This window comes from Catharus ustulatus, chromosome 1, assembly GCF_009819885.2.
Source record: "Catharus ustulatus isolate bCatUst1 chromosome 1, bCatUst1.pri.v2, whole genome shotgun sequence".
Classification (NCBI taxonomy): Eukaryota; Metazoa; Chordata; class Aves; order Passeriformes; family Turdidae; genus Catharus; species Catharus ustulatus.
The window spans coordinates 129,179,928-129,202,242 of record NC_046221.1 but is presented as its reverse complement, the minus strand read 5'-3'; the positions used below and the strand labels follow the sequence as shown (position 1 = coordinate 129,202,242).

At 36.9% G+C, this 22,315-nt stretch overlaps 2 long non-coding RNA genes across 3 annotated transcripts in view; one reads left to right on the top strand and one right to left on the bottom strand.

The window, feature by feature from the left end:
- Positions 1–52: 52 nt before the first annotated feature.
- The window catches only part of LOC117009057, a 26,331-nt gene continuing 4,068 nt past the window's right edge, over positions 53–22,315 (bottom strand). The window contains exons 1-3 of one of the 2 annotated variants that reach the window (XR_004420411.1): positions 21,001–21,078; positions 16,412–16,482; positions 2,313–2,755 (exon numbers count right to left, since the gene is read on the bottom strand). This is a non-coding gene — a long non-coding RNA (uncharacterized LOC117009057). Of the gene's footprint in view, positions 116–2,312; positions 2,756–16,411; positions 16,483–21,000; positions 21,079–22,315 lie in introns of those variants that run through there. The other variant, XR_004420410.1, reaches the window with a different exon arrangement.
- LOC117009050 overlaps positions 20,035–22,315 on the top strand; it is a 37,942-nt gene continuing 35,661 nt past the window's right edge. Inside the window, exon 1 of the long non-coding RNA XR_004420409.1 lies at positions 20,035–20,200. This is a non-coding gene — a long non-coding RNA (uncharacterized LOC117009050). The remainder of the gene's footprint in view (positions 20,201–22,315) is intronic.

Here is a 22,315-nt window from a genome sequence, read left to right as displayed (position 1 = left end):
CCCAGAACAACAGTGAGGGCAAAAGAAATGGCTTACTTACATTTTGAGGATGTAGAGAAGCTGGACATGATGGATGCTTTTTCATTTTTTACCCTCAACACTCAACATGATGCACCTGGAGTAATAATAATATTTTTTCAGTAATATGTCAGCAATGGAGCAGGGATTTCAGAACATAGGACAAAAGCACCAAGCCTGTTGCTAACCAAGCTGAAGCAGTTTAAAGCAACATTGCTTCTATACTTCTCTCTACGTTCTTTAAAAGGAAGATTTTTGGTGCAGGAGAGGTTTATTTGTACAATTTCCATAACATTTATAGTACTGGCATATTAATCTAAAAGGAAAATTAAGGGTTGTTTATGAAGAGAGGGTTACAGAAGAAGAACTGGTAGAGAAGTAATCACTGATACATAAAGGCTTTGTTGGAGGCTGAGCAGCTTGAGAAAGCTATGGCAGTATTCCTGGGTTTTGGGATTAGTGTACTGATGTGAGTTCTGAGGAAGTCAGGGTTACCAGAAGATGGTTGTTGCTGAGGAAGAAGTACTACATAGTACTGGCTGAAACAAAGTGCTGAAGAGGCGATTGGGATATGGATAAGGAAGGTCACAGGCATTCTGAAATGCTTTTTCCAGCTCTCACCGCATACTGGAGCACGTGCTGTGTCCTGCTCTACTTCTTCCCTCATTCAGAACACACCTTTGCTTGGCAGTAGGCTGGTACCTCCTCAAGACTTCATTTCACACCACTGACAATGTTCTGCGTTGCATCAAAACTTTAAACTGATATTCCCTACCCAGTTGAGTTCATCATATTTTCCACTCCCCTCTTGAATGAGAGGCAATCTCTCCCTTATCAGCCATCTCCAAAATAAAGAACCATTTAAAAAATATACAACCATGGTACTTCAGAATCTGCCCAGGCTTCAATATGTTATTGACATTACAAATCAATCCAATTTCGGGTATTTCTTTACTACAACTTGCTAGAAAAATAATTTTGCTGGTATATCTATTAAAATAGCCCCTTTCATCTTTTTTTTTATTGTAATCCTCTGATTGGTCCAATTTTTTACTAAAGTAATGCAGATTATATCAACATCTTGCCAGACAAATATGACCTGGTTGTTTTAAATGGGCATTTCCTTTTTGCCTCCACTTATACAGAATGAGGAGACATGGAGATTCTTTTATCTCTTTGTATAATCCCAAAACCCTGCAGACTTACAACAATGAGTGGACTTGACCATGTGAATTCCATTAAACTCAGTGCAACTCTTATGGCATGAAATCCCACACAACCACTGAAAATTAATTATTCATAATAATAACACATTTCTCTTTCCATCTGAGCATTGCAAACATTCTTTCGAAGTTAAATAATTATGGTTCAAAAGATGCCCTGTACTAATGAGGCAGGTAGTTCATAACTATTTTTATATTTGTGTACATAGCAACAAAGTCAGACAATTCTAGGTCTGTTTAAGGAAATTTCAAACAAGCTCCCTGTGCTGAGAATTTCACTGGTTTTGATGAACTCCTCCTAGAATCAGTGGGAACTAACTATAGTATAAAATTACACCAGAGCCTTATAGACATTTTTCTCTGCAGGAGTTAAGGGATAAAAAAGCAGATCTCAGTATAAAATTTATTTAGGGCTAGGGCTCTTTTAAGATTTTCTTTTACACAGCACACAAACTCAAAGAGACCTAAGGAGAATCAAAGTGAGTTTGTGGTCAAGTCTGAAACAGAAGCCACTAATCTACTAAAATCCACACTCTTAATATGAAAAGTTAGTTCTTCCCATTGTAAATACCATCATCAATTCAGACTGGCCAGTTCAGCCCAAGACCTCACATCTGCCTTTTGTTATTCTCCATCTTTGACTGTCATCTAAAATACAGAGCTATCTTTGGGCTGATTTTATGGAATTCAAATAATTATGTATCAAATATTGGCTGACTGAAATACTAAGATATAAACTGTGTACTCAGAGAAACAATACTGGTTTAATCCTCTGATTTGTGCAGATATCCTCTATGTAAATATTGCTGGCTTTATAAAAGTGTAAATTTCTAGATATCTGGTCCTTCAGTTCTACTCATTTGAAAATCTTCCTTACGGCTTCCAGAGAGAATTATGCACTGAATTAAGATTGGGATTTGAAACAACCAAAGCAGGTTCATGATAAATATTATTAATATAATATTTATTATATAATTATTATACAATATAATGAAAACATTAGAGAGAGCTGAATCTGAAACCCAAATTCACCCATGGTTTTAGCCCTTCTGACTAGATGCCTGAATTGGGTTTCCATGGCAAAGCTTCAGTAGCAAGAGGAGCTAAAGGGGTGGGTTCTGTGTGAAGCTGCTGCAAGCTTTCCCTGATGCCTGCCATATCCAAGGTGGACCTGCTACTGCTCAAGATTGACCCTATCAACCATCAGCAGCAGTGGTAGCATTCCTGGGATGATGTATTCAAGAGGAGAAAAAACGTGGGCAACAGCAACTGCAGCTAGAGAAAAGAGTCTGAGATAAACATCCCTGCAGACTCTTGGGTCAGTGAAGGAGGAGGAGATGATCCAGGTGCCTGAGCAGAGATTCCCCTGCAGCTCATGCTGAAGATCACCATGAGGCAGGAGTGGAGACCAACAGTGAAACAGAGATCCATCTTCAGCCTTGTGAGAACTCAATGCTGGATCAGGTGAATGTCCAAAGGAGGCAGTGACCCTGTGGGAAGCCCATGCTCTGTCCCTATGGAGAGAGGAGCCCACATTGACACAGTTGTGTTGGCAACAATTATGATCCTTCAGGAGACCTGTGCTGGAACAATCTATTCCCGTAGGACTGTACCCCATGGAAAAAAGGAATCAATGCTGGAGCAGGGGAAGAGTATGAGGAGTCCTCTTGTGAGAAGGAAGGAGTGGCAGAGACAACATGTGATGAAGCAAGCACAGCCTACTTTCACCTTCCCCATTGGCCACTGTGGGGAAGAGGTACAGAATCAGGAATAAATTTAAGCCTGTGAAGAAGTGAGAGTAGTGGAAAGGGATTTGTTAGATTTGATTTTATTCCTCATTTCCATACTCTGATTTGATTGGTAATAAATCAAAGTAATGTCCCCCAATTAGATGTGCTTTACTCATGGTGGTGACCAGTGAGTTATCTCTCCCTGTCCTTGTCACGACCCATGGGCCTTTCCTTATATTTTCTCTCCTCTCTCTGGTTGGAAATGGTGTTGATGGGCACCTGGTGTCCAGCGAGAGTCAACTCATAACAATGCCTAATACAAAACTTTCCACTAGGCATCAGTGATCACATTTTCCCTTCAGGAATGGATGATTGGCTATTTTCTTTTTAAACACAGGTGGAGGGAAATGTGAAGGTGACAACAATGTATTGTTTCTGACAACTGTTTAATGGAAAACACATAAACAGTCCTAGGAAGTATGAGATCTCCCAAAGAACAGTGTCCTATTAGCCACTGGAGCAACAGCACTTCCTCTGGAGCTTGCCCTTCCAGGGCCCAGGAGTCCCACATTCATTTTCTTCTTTTATTCACAAGTGACTTCTCTTCACATGAATGACAGAAAACCAGTCATATTCAAGGTTGTTTTGTTATTATGGTGTCACATTTAGAAGGTAAGAAATGATGGTTTATGTCTTCTCAAGCTGAAGAGGACCTAGAACCTGTCACCCACTTCCCATAAATGAAACCTGATTATTGGTTACTTTAAAGTGCAGTCTTGCACTCCATCAAATGGTTTTGAATGACAACAGCTGTGATTCTTTTGTTTCATGTTGAAGTCTGGGTAAAACATTATACCATATTAGACCATTAGACTAATAAACAAGAATCACAAAGGGACATAGTCCCTCAGACACCTCATCTATAATTTAAAAACAGACTTAGGTATACAGTTTTGTAAAGGTACGCAAAATCATTTTCTGCATGACCAGAATAATTTTATTAGCTAAAAAAAGAAGTCTCCAGGTGGTTTATGACAGTTTCTGAAACTTATCTCTCACATGTCTGTGATTTTATATTCCTTCTTCCTTTTAGAGAAACACAATAGCATTCAGGAAATCAGGTTTCCCTTGTGAGAGACAACCTGTCCTTTAGTGCCTGCAGGAGTTGATCACTGTGGATTTGTCAGGAACATAAATAATACCTTGAATTTCTGGAGACCACACCTCCTAGTTTCTACAAAAGTCAGATGTATTTCCTTTCATTGTTTAAACACCTATATTTCACTTTAATCTATGTTCCTAAGACCCGTACTCAAAACTGTCAGACAGTAAATTTATAGAAGAGTAAAATATAGAGCTCAATTAAAGGTAACCCCAACCTTTTTACCATCCAGAGCCTAATCCCTCTTCAGCCACCAACACAAAAATTGGAGAATTCTCTTGAAAAAAAACCTTTGTTTTTTCTGCTTCTGCTCTTGGTATGATCAGTTGCAATTGTCTACTCTCCATTCCAGAGCAGCTTCCCCAGAGATGGTTAGGCATTTCTTCCTTTTCAAAAGACCTTACAATAGGAGTAGTCTTCATTCCAAATACTTCCTAATGAAAAGGGAATAAGATTGACAGTGTGCACTGTGCTGAGTTTGGATGTAATGAAGGAACACCTGTTGCAGAAAGACATAATTTTTTAAAAAACCCCATCAGAATAACTTTGCCCATCCTTTATAAATAAAGTAGATAATTCAAAATACACATACTGTAGTAGCTTATGCAGGTTATTATGCTAACCAAATCAACAAACTGAATATTTTTTACTAAATATTCTCTCCGAGAGTAATAAGGAATTCCACCTAGCACTTTGGAATGACAATAAGTTTGTGACAAACAAAGCATGTTCTAAAAAGGTGATCTCATTCTTTTCTGGTAAATAAACAGCAGTGTCACTGGGGGTTGGCAAAACTTCAGCTTGTCTTAAGCACTGCAGTATTTACCTCTGCAGCTACCTAACCAAACTTACAAATCAGGGACTTTGTGATGCAAGGCGTGAGATTATCTCTCACATGCAGTTGCAAAGTCAGAAAGACAATTTACACCTGCATAAACAGAAGCTAAGTTTCAGAATGCTGTGGGAAGAATTTGCCAGCAATATGATATGATTTTGTCTCTACTCATGCTTCTGTGCCTCAGAACATACCATACATTCACAACAGACTAACTTCAAGGCAGTACATCACTCTAAATAACAATTCTCTTTTTTATTATCAGTTTAAGTCACAAACATAACATTAAACTTTTTTTGTCTCTGAATTATTGGATTTAGAGTGTTGGTGCACCAGTTCAAGGTAACTAAACAGCTTTATTATATCAACAATAGCCTTGCAAGATATCCTCATTGTATTCTGCAGGACTTAATTTAAGGAGAAGATACTGTGAAACGTTCTATTTTTCTCTATTTTAGAGAGCCATAATCAGATAAATAGTGAGAAGACACAAAAGGAGAACTCTGAGATCCTGTGGGAGCAAGAGCAGGAGCCATACTCTTAATCTAATGGGATATATTTCATATAGTGCACAAAAAAAATAGGTATCTCTTTGTACTAACAATACAACAATCTCAGGAGCACTTGTCCATGTAGCATGCTGAATATTTATCCTTATTTGTCAAGAGTTTTTAAACAGTATATTGTTATTGCACATGTGCATAGCAGTTTATCAAATAAAAGAGGAATGATCTTCTAAATGAACCGCCTTTGAATTGAACTTTTAAAATGCCATATCCTATCTTCAGTGGAAGCACAAGATCCACTTTAATAACTAATATTAAGTGATAGCATGTAGAACAAAACAAAAACAAAGGAAGTAAATCTTCTACTCTTTCCATTTTATGGCTTCTTAAAGACTAAACCCATAATTTTGTTGTTGATAGAGTCAGAAAACTCACAGTTCTAGGTGCAAAATGAGAGGAAGCTGTACTGCAATCAAAAATGAACAATAGACTTAAATAGCACTGAAGGCATGAAAATAGCTGGCTATGAGCCTAGAATCTATAAATAGTACCAAACTTCTTCATCATAACTCCGCTGATGATGACAACATCATCAGGAAATGAAAACAAAAAGCAGGGAAAGAATAAAAGCAATGGACCTCAGGAATGAAAGGCTGAGCTATTTACAGAGCAAGCTGCCCAAGTTTGACAGTAATCCTAGGGTGGGAAAGCAGCAATGGCAACTAATAATGCCATGATTCCTACCACATAACTGTGCTAGGGAAGGAGGACAGTAAAAGAAATGAACCAGTCCACTGAAGAATTAATGCTATTGGTGCAGATTCATAATTTTTATGAGAATGTTGAAATGTAATGTTTATCATTTGTCTTGAGCATGATGAATGCAGTATGTGATTTATACAAACAAAACCTTCTACTTAGCACAGAAGTTATGACATACCCTTCCTTCCTTTTTCCATGTAAATCCCTTTAACTTCTAAACAAAACCAGAATTAACATCAGTACTACACAGATTTAAAGTTATTGCTATTTTTAAATTTATTTTTGGTTCTCTTCATCAAGCTTAAGAGCGTGTAACTACCAACTTTGGAACAATGTGGTCATTTACACAAATAAAAAGAGCCCAAAACTACAGCAATCTATAGGGTAACAACTGACTGCAGAGAAAACATTCTCCTGTAAATACAATGTGACTGAAAGAAGAGCTAGAGAGAAAATTCAGTTCACATTGATGAAAGACAGACTGCACAAAATGTTCAAAATAAAACAGGAACAAGTTCCAGTGCTATGCTGCTCAGATCTGATCTCAAATCCAGACAAGACTTATCATATACACTCATAAACTTGAGCATGTTATTTAATTTTTTATAATTCCCAATCAATTTCTGAAATCTTGCTCCCTTTGATTAGAAATTAATTCTATAATATTTTCAAGGGGGAGGCTGGGAGGACTGGTGTGCTGTTTTCAAAGTGAGACATTGCTTAACATGAAAAGGGTGATAGATTCTGGATGTTAGTATTCAAATCCACATGGTCTGCATGATTGAAACCTCCCCCACCAAAAACACCTCCTACTTAAAAAAAAAAAAATTCAGACCTCAGACTGTAAATAGTATAGGCAGTCCCAAAAACATGCTTTTCCCCCGTTATTTTGAGCACTCATCCCTTAAACCAGTTCTTAGAGACATCTAGTTTACCTAAAATATGGCAGCGTCAGCAGCTTGGTGCACACCTGCTGAGGGGCTAAGCTGAACACTGGCATGTCCCCCCTTTGTACACACCTATGGACCCAGTCTGGAGAAGGTAAAAATGAGATTTTGAGGTGGAAACAAAGATGAAAGCTTAGCAGACTCATGGTGGGAAACGTAGAAGGTGCCAGAATTTTGGACATTTGAGATTACCTAGTTGGTAGGCGTCCTTATTAACTAACCCATTTCACCAAAAGGGATGGGTTTTGACATTGCAGAGTACTAGTTTCAGATGCTGAAAAGCTGAAAAAGCGTGTAAACAGAAGCGGACTTTCAAATGAGAGTTGAAGATAATATTTCTTTTATTTATAGTAAATATTTATTATAATTTCAGAAGACTCACTGCTGTAAACCATGCCACTATTTTGTGACACATTAGTGCAGGAGACTTTTGGATGAGATGTAGCCAGGTAGACATGTTCTTAAGGAACTTCCTGTTCTGTGTGACATTGCTCTGAAGATGTCACTTACTGGTGTTGACTCTGGAACTTTCAAGACTTTTGGCTTGAAATTATCAGCTTTACACATTTTTGCACTCAAGAAAGCTTCATCAGAGGTGTGTGTTGCAATATCAAATCAGTAATGAAGCCACTAAAATTAAAAACCAAGTGAAATGTCAAATGAAAAGCTTTGAAGCAGTTGGTAGCCCACAACATTTGAAAACATAGTATAAAAAAGCATAATTTGTCTAAAAAAAAAGTTCTCTTCACACAATAAAATAATTTTATTATGCCCTTCCCTATTTATTTAAATAATAACTTCATTAATAAAAATTGGATATGATCAAAAAAATTTTTAAAAAAATTGAAAATACTGATCCCATGTGCATACAAATGCAGTGCAGTGGAGTTTGACTTTCCTACCGGATGAGGTGAAGAGGCCCAAATTTCCTGATATACAACAGCATTCTTGATGAAAACATAACAAAACAGACTGAGAAGCATATTCATTGTTCTAAATTTATGAGGCAGTGGCATAGTTAAAAGGAGATTTCAGTCAGGTGGAAGTTGGTCTCTTTGAAGTAGCAAGGGACAAGAGGACAGGAAATGGCTAGAAGTTGCACAAGGGAAGGTTTAGATTAGATACTAGGAAAAATTTCTGCACTGAAAGGGTAGTCAGCCACTGGGAAAAAAATACCCAAGGGAGTGGTGATATCGCCATCCCTGGAAGTATTAAAAAATGTGTGGATGAGGAACTTGGGGATATGGTTTAGTGGTGATCAGAGCTGTGCTGGGTTAACAGTTAAACTCAACAGTCTTGGAGGTCTGTTCTAAGCTTAGCAATTCTATGATTCAATGATAGTTTCACTCCGGGGCCAATACAGAGTGCTCACAGAGTTGCTGTTAGTAGTGACCAAAGTTGAAGAGGTTCAAATTGCTTCTCTAACTACTAGAAATCAGCTGAGCATGTGCCCTCCTGCACCTGGTTACCAGCAGAAGCTGCTGAGGAAACTCAGGCAAGTATCTTAAAGTCATTGCACTTACTGCTAGTGTCTGGGTAAAAATGTTCATCAATTACTTCGATACTAAAGTGTTCTTGAGGGAACAAAGAATGGATTTAAATAGCGAAACAAGATAGTGTGTCTAAGCAATTAGAGATACAAGCACATTTTACTTTCAAAAATATTCCAGAAAAGTATGATCTAAATATTACCCATAAATACTTCATCTGAAGAAATTAGCATGATATCAAGTGCCAAGTTGTGAGAGCTAGAAATCTGTATCTTGCTGCTATCATTCCATCATTTACAGCAAAACAATGCTGATATAATGCCCTAAGAGCTATACAGTGTCATTAGGATTATAGAGACTGCAAATATTTTCCAGGACATTGATCGACCTATGACGAAAGAAAAAAAAAAAAGAAAAAAAAAAAGAAATAGAAATAGAAATAGAAAATAAAATCTCCCAGTGTTTTGGTATCGATTTGATAGAGCCAGACAATCCTTCAACTTGTAAGAACAGTTTAGGAACCTTTAATTCTCCTCACCCCCCAGAAAAGATGGCGGCCTGCCAAGGAGGAACAGGTTTTGTGCTAAGCCTCTGCTTAGACTGCATTCCTGCTACCAGATCTTCCTGCCAGAGGCATCAGTACGATTTGAAAGTGAGGGCTGTGGGCCACAGATAGAAATTCAATATTTTTTTGGAGAAAAAGATAAGCCCCGGGAGTTCTGTGTTTTACTGCTCTCTTCACTGTGGAGAGTGGCACTTGATGTGATCCTCACTGTTGAGCATGACACAATACATTTCAGAGCTGAAACTATTGGACTGTAGCTAGATTTTGCTTAAGGGTGGAAATAGGTAGTGTTCTAGAATCAAGAAAATACAAAAAATGATGGGGATGTAGAGTCCTCACAAAGCAAATAAACTAAACATAATACAATAGAGCTGGAGGCTTGCTGCACTACCCCCACTTTTATGTACGCACACACACATAGACACACACACACAAACACATTTTCTCTATTTAATTTTCTTAATATAAAATACAGAGCATTTTTTGGTACGCAAATCATTGTCCCTAGTTCTTGAATTGCATTAAGTCATCTCACTTGGGGCATAGTGTTCACCATGTTTTAGGTATGCAGATCAAATATTAAAAAAATAAAATTAAAAAAATAAATAACCCACCCAAAAGCCTGTTTATACAATTTAGCATCCTATTCTGAACTGTACTCTGAACTGAATCAGGTACAAATTTACAGTCAGGTTAATCACATCATGTCATGTCACAGATAGGTGCAGAAATAAAACCTGCTTAGCAGGTTTCAGGTAATCACACTCAGTGCTGACTTCTTTTTTTTTATAGGAAAGCATCCTGCCTGCACACAGAAACACACAGTTCTGAGCAGAAATGCTGCAACTGCATACATCGCTTTTAGGTATTCACTGACTAGTTACTTGAAGGGCTGAAAACACCTCCAAATGGGGCTTAACAGCTTTGCCAGTTGATTCAAGGAGTTGCAGAGGGAAGGAGACTTTGTATACATTGCAAAATTCTCAGAAGTCTGAAGTAAAAAAAAAACCGGAAAAGGAGGGAAATAAATATTATTCACAAAATTAAGCCTCTAAGGAAAAAAACAAGCCCTGTAATGTGTTAATGTGACACACAGGAATGCAGAAAATACATAAATACCTATAACTTAAACTTATATGGGGGAAAGTGTTGAAAAGCTGCTCCTTTCTCCTAAATGAAGAAGAAGTTCACCATGGCTTAATAAAATGGAACATGAAGCTTCATTTCAGAACTCCACAAACATTTCAAAAATTTTCTGAGGTATTTGCCCAGCTGTCATGATGACTAAAAGGGAAAAATAACAGTCTACAAATATTTGAGGGGAGTAAACACCAATGATGAAGGAGTAAAGTACCATTAGTATAATGACTGATTCTGTAGTTTAAATATGAGTAATGAGATGCTAATAAGATCTGGAAAATGTATGCTGGCAATTTAGAAATCTTCCTAACAATGGTATTGAATGCCTCCGGAACAGCAACCTGGAAAGAGCTCATCCTCTGGGTCACTTTAAGAGTCTCATCTTTCCTGCTAAGGTTTTTCTAAGTTGCACAGATCATTTCAGCTTCCAGTCAGTTGTCCATCAGGAAAAAAAAAAAAAGGAAAAGGGACTTAGTGTTACCATTTCTATATGTAGAAGCTGAATAGTTTTAAAATTGGTGAAGCTGAGAAGTTAACCTAATGTCCAAGCTCTTATATTTTGCCTTTTATAACTTCTTTAACTGTATCAATCTTAAACGTGCAGCTGAATCCAAATTTTCAAAGCAGCATTCTTTGGAAATGAAACATTACCCTCTTTCTTTCAATGCCAGATTTCCATTCTGTTTTAACATTTAATTATACTAGAAGTTGTTATTTCAAGAAGCTGTGGGTTTGAAACTGCTTTATTTATATAAAACTGATATTTGCCATAATTTTTAAAGAAGACTATGTACCCTACTCTTCTGACTAATTTTTCAGTAGAGATGTGGCATAGTAACGTTTTGTCCCTGATAAATATTTTTATTAGGTTTATAAACACACTAAAAAAGTTGTTGAAAATGGCAAAAATCAAACCAATTCTAGTGAATTATAACAAAGCTACACTATGGTAATAGAAAACATCTGCTAGCGATTCGTCATTTTTAGGAAAAGTTTATTGTAGAAAGCACTAAATGCCAAATTCAGAGACCGCTGATTTCATAAAAACCTGACATACGTTTCTTTAAAAAAGTCTAGGAATGTAGCTGACACACAGCTTAAGGTATTAAAAATTATTTTTAAAGTTTTTCATTATTTTCTTTCTTTAATTTTCTTTGAATGGAGCTGAAGAGACGACTTTCAGCATAGACAAAGATGGGCCCTTTTTTTAATGGTGCCAAGGGGAATCATAGCAATTACATCGTGTCACAGATGTAAAACTAGAGCAGAGGAGAAGGCCTGCATCCCCACTTCTGAACTCGGGGGCTGGAGGGCAGTTCTGGTGTCCTGGGCTGTCCTGGAATACCCCTAGCCTAGTGGGGGTGGTAGGAAGTTAAATACAGACATTGTAATTTTGGAGATGACTCATTTAGATCATCTGACCAGAAAGTTTTTTATACTGGGGCACCTGGAATGTGATGCAAGTATGTATCAGCCCATCCTCTGAATGGCCCAGGAAGAGGGAAACCAGCCCTAAAATGAGCACCATAACATGACCATGGGAAATCTTGAGCTCAACTTCTCTCAGGTTTGGCAAAGTCTTAGTGCAGGAATGTCACATTCTCATTGTGATTTTCAGAAGTTAATACTGATGCCCAGATATTAAGAAGTAAAGAGCAAAAGAGTTCTTCAACACCAAATACTCAGCCCAGGATCCAGCTGTTGACAGTAAAAACAAAAAAAACCCCAAAAAAATACAAAAAAAAAAAAAAAAGAGAACATCAAGTAATATTTTGAACATATATATGTAGAGAAATCATGCAGCTGTGAATGTTTTGACCTGTTGGGGTTGATGAATTTAATGCATGCTTGTTTTGGTCAGGAAAGCAGTACTACTAGTTAGGAAGAATTTCCAAGGCGGGGCTGACTTCGCATACACTCTGTGCCTCATATTCTTAAAAACTTCTGTCTCAAACAGAAGAATTACTCGGATGTTTCTTCATATGCCAGGATGCCTTTGCATTTCATTTATTTAAGAATGTCATAAGATGTTCTTCATAGGTCATTCTTGATCCTGTTTTAAATTGTGACTTCACTACATAGAGATGTAATGGATTTGGAACACTTTTCTCTTTAATCTGCCCCAAATGAAGTACAGATCCTTCTCCCTGCTAGTCAGTTCCTTTACAGTACTTCTTCTATCCAGTCTTTAGTACTCCTTTGGACTGAGCTATTACATACAATAAGTCATCAGCTTGAATTTAAGGCACCCCACTGCCTTCTGAGAGAAACTGTCTAAAAAATTGACGCTAAAGGACTAGTGAGAACCCTTCAGCTAGCCTCAGAAACACTGTATGTATTGTGGTCAAACACTAATTAAACAGTTACAGCTAGAGGCTTTGACATTGAGTTTCATGTGTCTGTTTTTTACTGGCATCATCATGGGTGGCAAAACCAAAGCTACCCACAAGATCAAAGATTAAATACCTTTAATTTTTCTAGCTTATTGCTTGTTGATTCAGCTGCAACAGCAGCCATTAAAAACTACTATGGTTAAGGCACAGCAGTACCTTATATCTCAGAGAAACTGTACTGGGAGTGCTTCACATCAGCTCACCTTATACCAGATATAAGCCATACTGCAGTGAAAAAAAAAAGTGAGTTTTAATGCTAATTCTTGGAGACAGGAGAGAAGGAGCTACAAACTTCCAGCCAGCTGAGAACCAGGAACATCTCACAGAGAGAGAAGTATCTGAACTAAGCAGCAGTTGATTCTCTGTGTGCCATTTCTATTTATAAAATCTATCATTTTTGCTGGTAGAAGTCCTTATGTACTTTTTTCCTTTTCATTTTTTTCCTTCTTTTTTATTTTTTTTCCCCTTGAACGGGGTGAGTTCTCTGAGCTTGACCAGTTTCAACATAAATAGGCTGCTACTCACAAACTTTTCCATGGTTTACCCAGTGTATACAGTAGATTCACCAAGGATTTAAATTAAGCTGAGATTTGATGAACCTAGTGTGACTTTCAGGCTGGAAGTGAAAGAAAGTGCTGATATTACTGATGTTTGTGTAACACTTTCAATGAGAGCTGCTACAAATCCATGAGAAATGCTGTAGAGAATTTCAAGAGACACGTAGAAAACTGCTTAATGAATAAGAGCTTGTAAACAAAGGCAAGCCAAGCAATCATAAAAACTGTGCATATTTTCTAGATACTTTCTGGTTCTGTACATATCCTGCTTTGACAATCATTTTAACTGCTACCATACATCAGTCCAAGGATAAGACAATGCTACAAAAAGCACTACAATATATCACTTTCAAGTAGTTCATTTCACTGAAAAATGCTATTGTATTGTTTCAAATGGAATCCTCTTCTTTTAAAGAAAATACATTTTCATGTACTGTCTTTCTTGTGAGCCAAATTCTTTAGTCATTACTCAGTCAAAACTTCCAATTAACTCTGTGTTAGTTTTGGGTAAAAGAATGACAAGATTGTTGGCCTTTTTCATGTAAAAATATTGATTTCTAACTTCTGAGTGAGTGGAAGAAATTTAAAGGTGTGGAGAGGAATAAAACTTAGGAGAGAAATAAATTCAATTTGAAAATGAAGATGCACCTACAGTACCTCTGTCATGTCTTATATCCATATCAACATTGCCCTAGAAAGTCGAGTGTTGGCAATTGACTAAAACTCAAGGAAAAACACTACCAAATATTGACAATGGCCTCAGGAAAACTCTGATCCTTAAGTTGGTAACATGCTAAGAAAAATTCATCCTGAAAAGCAAATAAGATGATTAAGAATACAGAGCACATATAAAGAAGAACAGCATTGAAAACCTGTAAATCAGTTTAGATCTTTCAAGTTACACATACAATCTACAATTTCCAGGTACACATCTGAAAAGGAAAATTAATTGGAAAACCTAAAAAAGGAAACCATAAAATATTAAAGCAAACACTACCATAAGCACAGGAAATAATAGCTGAAAATCTGGAAATCAGAAAGGAGGTGCTGGACTATCAAAACTTTATGGATACACTTCTGGTGACCGGGTAGAAGTTCTCACATTCTTTGCCCTGCAATTTTAACTTCTTTAAAACAAGATTAAATTACCTATAAACTTATGAATATATTTTCAGTCCCTGCCATTTAATATGTTTGCAGTAGGAAAAATGAAAAAAAAAAGTTGTAATTAACTCAGAGATGATTATTCAAAATTTAGGATAACTGATCATTATGGAGGTCAATAAAAAATTAATATTGCCACCTATTGGTGAAAATAGAGAAAGCCAAATAATTCCTAATAATTTGCATATCCCCAAGGAAGGTCTTGGCCTTTGTGAAGTGACTGGTAGTTATTGATTTGGTTTACCTGACACCACCTAGTCCAGGGAATACCCATAGCAATCTCTGTGAAAAAGTCATCCTGCCATATTTCTTTCTACTATGGCCATTGCCACTGGACCCAAAAAGACTCAATGATAGCCCCCAAACACAAGAAAGGAACAATTTGTACCATCTACTCTACTATTGTGCAATATATTTAATAGCAGCACTTCTCTAAAGATACTAAATTAACAATCCAACTCATTAGATAACAGAAATAATTTTATAGTCACTTTTTCATAGCTTCTCATTCTTCTTGTACATATCTCCCTCCTACAACCAAAATCTTCCTTTGATATACTGATTGCACCTTTCCCTCCTCTTCTCCTTGAATTTTCTTCCTTTTATTATATCCACTATTTCTCTTTTATATTTGGTATCTATGCTTCTCCCATTTGTTCACATTACCATCCATCTACCTACAGATAACCACGGGCACATCCCCCCTCCCATTGCCTTAAACAATCTGTCTGTGAAATGAGCAGTGGCTTTATGATACTCTTTCTTGGAAATTTGCCTTTCCGTTAAAGGAAAAAAAAGATGAAGTTATTCTGCTTTTTCAGTTTTCTTCTTCTCCAATATATCTCTACATTTCTTAAAAAAGCAGCAATGTCAAGACATATAGTTTGCCTTCTCCTTTTGATAGAGTGGCATCCTCAGAATGACTGTCCTATTCTTGCTATTAAATGGGTCAATACACAGCACTCCAGAGGAGTCAGCAAATCCACGGCCTGCCAAGCCCACTTTAAGTTCTTACAACCCAAAACAGTTAAGTTTTATCAGTCACCAGATGTGGGGAAGATTTTCCTTACCTCTTTTTTCATCCCTCTGTCAACAGTAGCATACCATCAAGACAAAGAGCAGACAGTTATCCTGAAATGTGTTTTTGAGTAGTGAAGTACCACTATAAGTCACCTAATTTTGCTTTTGATACATATTTATAAAATAACTTACCTGAAATTGTTTGGACAAATTTTATACAAAAGAATGCTTATCTAAAATAGTAGGAGGCCTTTCAGGATCCTCCTTCTCAGCATAAGAAAATGGAAATGCCTTACAGAGTACCCTGAAGTTCTACAAAGATGTCTTTAATAAGTTCACAGCCGAAGGCACCTTCAGGGAAACTCTACTGCCAGTCTTCCTTCTCAGATTTTCAAGATATCAGTTTGAGTCCCTCAAATGCCTGCAGCTATTGTGAAAGTCTCATGCCATTTTGTTTTTTATAGGTCAAAAACATACCTTAAATTTGTCAAGAAAAATCAATAGGCAGGCAGTGTAGCCTGGTGAGGACAGCTGCCACGTGCTTCCATGAACACACAATACTTAATAAGAGGACTTTTTTCATTAACAGGCTTCTGGATAAACTCATGGCCTAACTCCATATAAACTCAAAGCAAACTTATGCCATAGTGGGACAAAACATTTAAAAATACAGAGCCTGGTAAGCTTTCTCTATTTCTCAAAGCAGGAGTAACTAGAAATCAAATAAAATATTTCAACACAAAACAATCCATTCTAACCTTGGGGAGAAGGAAAAGCAGAAATGGTCTTGGTGTTCAGTAATGGTCAGTGAAGGAACTCTGATTTAGCTTGAAGAATGCATAGGAAAAATAAATATTTGTTTCAAGGGCTCATCTCAATCCATATTATATAGATATTACCTGATGTTCTTAATCTGCAACACAAGGATGAAGATTTTCAGATTTCTGTGCTTGAAAAAAATTATCTTCACCTGCAACAAGACAAAGTTTGCTTTATCTTGTGTCAAGAAACGTTAGCAGAATATATGATATACATTCCTACTCGCAAAAAAGCCCAATACGGTTACCGTGACCCTGCTGCCTGTAGGAAAGGAGGAAAAAAGAAATCCCCAATTTTTTACTGATCTTCTATTATTAATAATTCTCAGACTGGTATTGCTTCATCTCCTAATTTGGATACATGTGGTGAATAGATTTCTCAGCAAGACCTGCAGTCAGCTTCTGAGTGACCACAGAATCAGACTAAAATTTGACATTCATGATTTGGTCTGGGATGTCCCCTTGAGTGCAATACTACCTTCAAAAAAGATTTCTTAGCAAAATATTTTCCTTTGTGTAAACATTAATAGTTAAATGGTTATTTCACAAAGCCTTCATTTTTTCATCTCTCTCTCTTTTAAATGAACAAACAAATAAAAATTATGGTTATGGTTAAGATGTCTGGAACAGCATCAAAGTTCCCTTACTACCTGAGGAGTAATATTAATCCAGGCAGCTATTGGATCCCTCTCTCACAGGGGGGTGATCTGACAGGAGTTGCACAATACATTTATTTAAGATGTAAATGGTAAAACTACCCCTGTTACCCATGTTATATGTGTGGCAATACTGGGGTAGCAGTAATACTTTAAAAATATCTTTCTTTATTAAGTGATGTCTTTTGTCAAAAAGGAAGGTCAAAGAAAAGCAACAACACTGCAAAACAAAAGCATGAAAAGGGAGGTTTTCCTGCAGTTTTCCAAAGTGGTACATAAGGCACACCACATTTTAGGCTGCTCCTCTTTTTATTTTTTTCCCAATCTTTATTTATTTTACTGCATCTACCATATAAGCCTTGTGGTTATGGAGGATTCCTGTGAAGCGTCTAATTCTATATTCACATTTGTCTTTTTGACCACTCAGCACTGCACAGATATTTTTTTATTAGCTTAGACCTTAATTTGGAGAACAATAGAGGTAGAGTCCACTGAATAGAACAGTAAAACATAATACAAGCAAACAAGTGAAGGAAACAGACAAGGAGTTTGAGGAAGACAAAGAAGGAAAAACAATATTAAAGCATTAAAATGTAGCAGAGCAAAAGGGTTAAAGATCTATCTAGTAAAAATAAAAGGTGGCTGGAAAGGAAGGAAGAGATTTATGCAAGTTCTTAATGACAAGGACAAGAAGAGAAAGCTTCTTTATACTTCAAAAAGCACACAGTTGCCTAGAAAAGAGTGGAGAACTTAAGCAAAACAAGGAGAAAACACAGAAGACAGACCTGAGAAAGCATTTGAGTGTTTTACAAAGCTACTGCAACTTATATTTTCCTTTCCCCAGTTGCTATGAACCCTGGCAGAAATTAAGGGAGTATCAAGATTTTTTTTTTTCCCAAAGCTTGGCTCTTCTAACACGCTGGGGACTAGCAATGTACCTGGTAATTTTGTCAAAAAATGCCTTCTTGAAATCAGATGTAAAGCTTTGCTCTGCAGAAAATATTCTATAGAGTTGTGTTCCTGATCCTTTAAAGCCCAAAATTCAGTATAATATGATAAAGAATAAACTTCATGGTTTTACTCTGATGTTGCTCTGTAAAAAACCCCAAACCCTGGCCTTGCCAAGTTCTTGTGGATCAACATGAAAAAGGTAAAGGTCAGTAGTATTTGGTTGCTGCTATTAGCTGTAGCACTGCCTTAGTTCTTATCTTTGGAGTTCTTATCTCTCATCTTGTCAGGCTGGAGGACAGAGGGAAAAGCCAAATTTATTTGGATCTAGATGAGATACTATAGTCTCTCAAGTTGGAAAATTGTCCTAGGCTTCAAACACCTTAGTCTAAAAAAGAAGAACATACTCTCAATGCACTCCTTGCTTCACATCTCAAGGGAAGAAATGGCACTGTGTTTCAAGCAGACTTAGATCATTGGAAGAATCTTTTGTTGTTTCTGTTCACTGCAAACAAAGCACTGAAGGCCATGTCATTATTAGTTTCCACATTCTTCTCAGCCTCCAAGCCTGAGAGCTTTTATAACATAGGTCTGATGCTTGCAGTCTTAAGCCTTAAGAGAGAGGAGCAAAGGAAAACAGAAATGAGAATCTGGAAAGAAAAAACTGTGATTGTCTTCCTCCCTTTTAACATCTGTCCTTGGCAGCTTTTCACTCGATGATTAAGTAAATAATGCACATTGAGTCTAGATGTAAGGTTGTGAAAAGAGAAGGGCACAGAGTATTCTGCATCTGTGGTATATATCACAAAGAGCAAATTTACATGAGACTTTTTGATTCAAGCAACAATTAGTTTCCTCCATTCTTTTTAGATTTATTCAGGTGAGTAGATGAGAAGGGCATTGGGGCCAGCAGTAACAAATGTGCCTGGGAAGCTAGGCTGACAAAGGACAGCAACATTCATTGCTTTAAAAGGAATGCCTCCAGATCCTCAGACACCTAGACTAGGCTTCCTAGATCTTCAGAGTCTGCCCACTTTATTGTGTCCCTCCCTGTTTCAAAACAGAGAGAATTCCCCTCTTTCGAGACAGGGAATGCACTTTCAAGCACCAGTCTTCCTTTCCTTCACATCCCACCGAGAAAAAAAAAAAAAAGAAAAAAAAAGAAAAAAACCAGTCATTAATGTATTTCTTTTATTTAATCACCAGATGAAATACAATTAATACTTTTTCCAAACAAGTGAGAGAGAAAATGAGGGGGGACAAAAATCTAACAAACTAATGACAGAACTCACCCTACCTCAAAATACCCTTTGGTACTGCTGTGTGAGTTTAACTCTGGATTGTTTCCTTATTATTACAGAAGGGGAAAAAAGGACTATCAAAGCCAACTTAATTTGCCTCAACCAGGAGCATATCAATGAGTGAATATCTTCCTGATTAAAGGACTGATGCAAAAAGATTAGTGTATTTAGCATAAAATCAGCTGTGGCCAGCTCTGGAAATGTCAGCACTGTATCAGACTGTCTGTCTATCCTGTGTGCACTCAAAGTACATCTTCAGAATTGTTGATGGCACTATTACAGATAGAGGCACCCCGCTTAGTGCAGCTGGCATTGAGTGCTGCACTTTTTAATAGAGGCAGCTAGACAAGACCCCTAGATTACACATCGACCCCTATAACTTGAAACTCTAAGGAGAAAGCTGACCAGACAAGCAGTTATGATGATCTATTCAAAGTGGTTGAATAGTCTCCTTTTTTTTGTGTGAAATAAACGTACATGAATGAACCTTTGCTTGCAATCTTACGGAGCCTGCAACCCCCTCCTACTGTTGTCACCTCCCTTCCTCCCTTCTCTTCCCTCTCTGTACTGCCATTAAAAGATAAATGGAGAAGGGGGAAGGGAAGAGGGGGGAAAAAAAAGCTTCTCTTAGTGTATTTCAGGTACTTTGAGGGAGAAAATTCAAATACAGGTGCACCAATTGAATCCCACTATAGGGCTTTGGATGCGAGTGTGATGCGTTTGTCTGCAGAACTTGAGAACTTCACCCATGCTAGTTGCTTGACACAAAGTGGGTTGAGAGGAGTGTCCCTGAGAGAGATCAAGTCCACTTCACACTCAGAAAGCCTTTTTTTTCCCCCAGCTCTGTTCTCTTAGCTCCTCCTTTTGTTATATTTCAGTGTATGTTTTCCTACTCCACACTGCAGAAGTGACACTGGATGCAGATGAGCAGTTACAAAGCCATTGAAAGGAATTAACACTACCAGGTAAGTTTAAGTGATACCAAATACGTTGGTAATGCTTTTCAGCACGACTTCAGGTATTTCAGATATATACTTCAAGGACTTTGGAATTGCCATGACTACAGTAGGTAGACATAATTATTTACTCTGGTCATGGTAGTTATCAAAGTTTTATTTGTATATCTGTGTCAAAATGTCCAACATTTCCATTCCTTGGGTTTAGTTTTTTTGCACATAATTTCTAATTTTGCACAATATTTATATTTTTTTCATGACTTGCTTTCAACAATAACTTTAACCAAAATTACTAAAATATATTTATTTTCTCTAAAAATAAATTCCTCACCACTCTGCATCCAATAAATAAGCAGGAAAATAAAATCTAAACTCTAAATAATAATTTCTAGATAAATAGACAAATTCAGATGTGAATTAGGCACAAGTTTTAACTAGAACTGAGATTTTTTTATAAGAAAAATAACTATTATTCATATATTAAACAAAAATATAATCTGTAGTACAATAGAGTGTTTAATCTCTTTGCAAAAAAATTAAAATAAATTAATTAACCCTGCAATATTTCTAAATATAAACAGTTTGTATGCTGGAATGCAAGGCTTAAATCCAGTATTAATTAAATTTCGTAAAATTCTATTTCCTTTTTGCCTTTAAGTCTTCTTGTTAGTCTAATTATGACAGTTAATCTATATGATCATTATTAATCAATGGCCATTATACTTTTCCCTATAATTTTCTATCTCTGGTTCACTTTTACGGAAAAAATTCTGAACTTGGATACAATACACAACTAGAGCAGCACTTACCTTAGAAAATCTATTTTAAGAACCCAATTATGGGGCAATTCAGCAAGAGATTCTCCTCATAAATTCGGCAGCCAAAGCCATCAACCCCTATATATCTTATACGGTCCATTGGATGATGGTTAAAATATAAAGTGATGTCAGGGAGGGTATGACACATTGAACTGAGGACTTAAATCTCTTTGGCTCTTCTGCACCTTTGTTGTCTGAACTGAACTTGGGTAAGCTGCCTGCTCAGGACTCACAGTCAATTGTCACTGATAATTTTTTTCAGTTATAAAATGACTGTAGCTCATATTTCAGCTATTGAAATACTGAGCCAAATTGTCATAATTGGCATCAATAATCATTTTGCCTTAGTAGAGACCTGTTTGAACAGTGTGTTGTCATATTAAATCTTCTGAATTAAGTTCCAGCATATTAAATATCAAAACCATGTGCACAGATGAAAAATCAGAATATTTTCCTCAGAAATGATCTTATTTAAGAGTCAAAGTTATGAAATTTGTCGGTGCATGTGTTCATGTTGTCATATTTCCACATCATTAGATACAGTCTGTAGCAGTAACTAGGAAACAGAGACTTTTTGTACAAACTGCACAAGGCACAAGAAATACAGGTAAGACATTGACTTAAAGATGTTAATTTATTAAACACAGAGGCACTAGACAGTGAAAGGTTGGGCAGTACAATCCTCTTTTTCCCTCTCAACCCAAAATATCAAGCTCTGTATTGTGTCCAGCATGGGGTTAAATGGCATCATCTGATATAAACAATAAATCAGAGCTGGCTCTATTCAGCATAATCTTCAGGTCTCAGCCCACCTCTGAATCATCTTGGGGTTTTTTTCTGTAAGCAGAGATGAGATGTTTCTTGGTCTGCAAAGACTTACAGTCCTTCTTTCTCTTTATGGGCTAAAAGTTCAGCTATCAAAATGTTGCGATTATTAATCATGTTTTCCTCTAGAAGCTGACCCTTTCAGATTTAGTCAGTTCTTGACACTGGTAATAAGTCACAACAGGAATGTATATTTCTTGTTTTCATCATCTAATTTCTTTCTACTTTAAAAGCAATGTCCTCTAAGGAAGGGGAAAAAAACCCAAAATACACCAACCCCAAAATTTTTCCATGGCTTCAGATGGGTGTGGTGGCAAGACCACCAAATCCAGAAAACAAGACTTGACAATATGTCAGATTCACAAGTGGAAGGAATGGAATTGAGTGTACATAGCGACAACACGGTTATGAGATACTGGAGAAGACTTTCATAGTGAAAGGGAAACAGAAATAGAGCCAGCCAGTCCATTCAAATATTTTT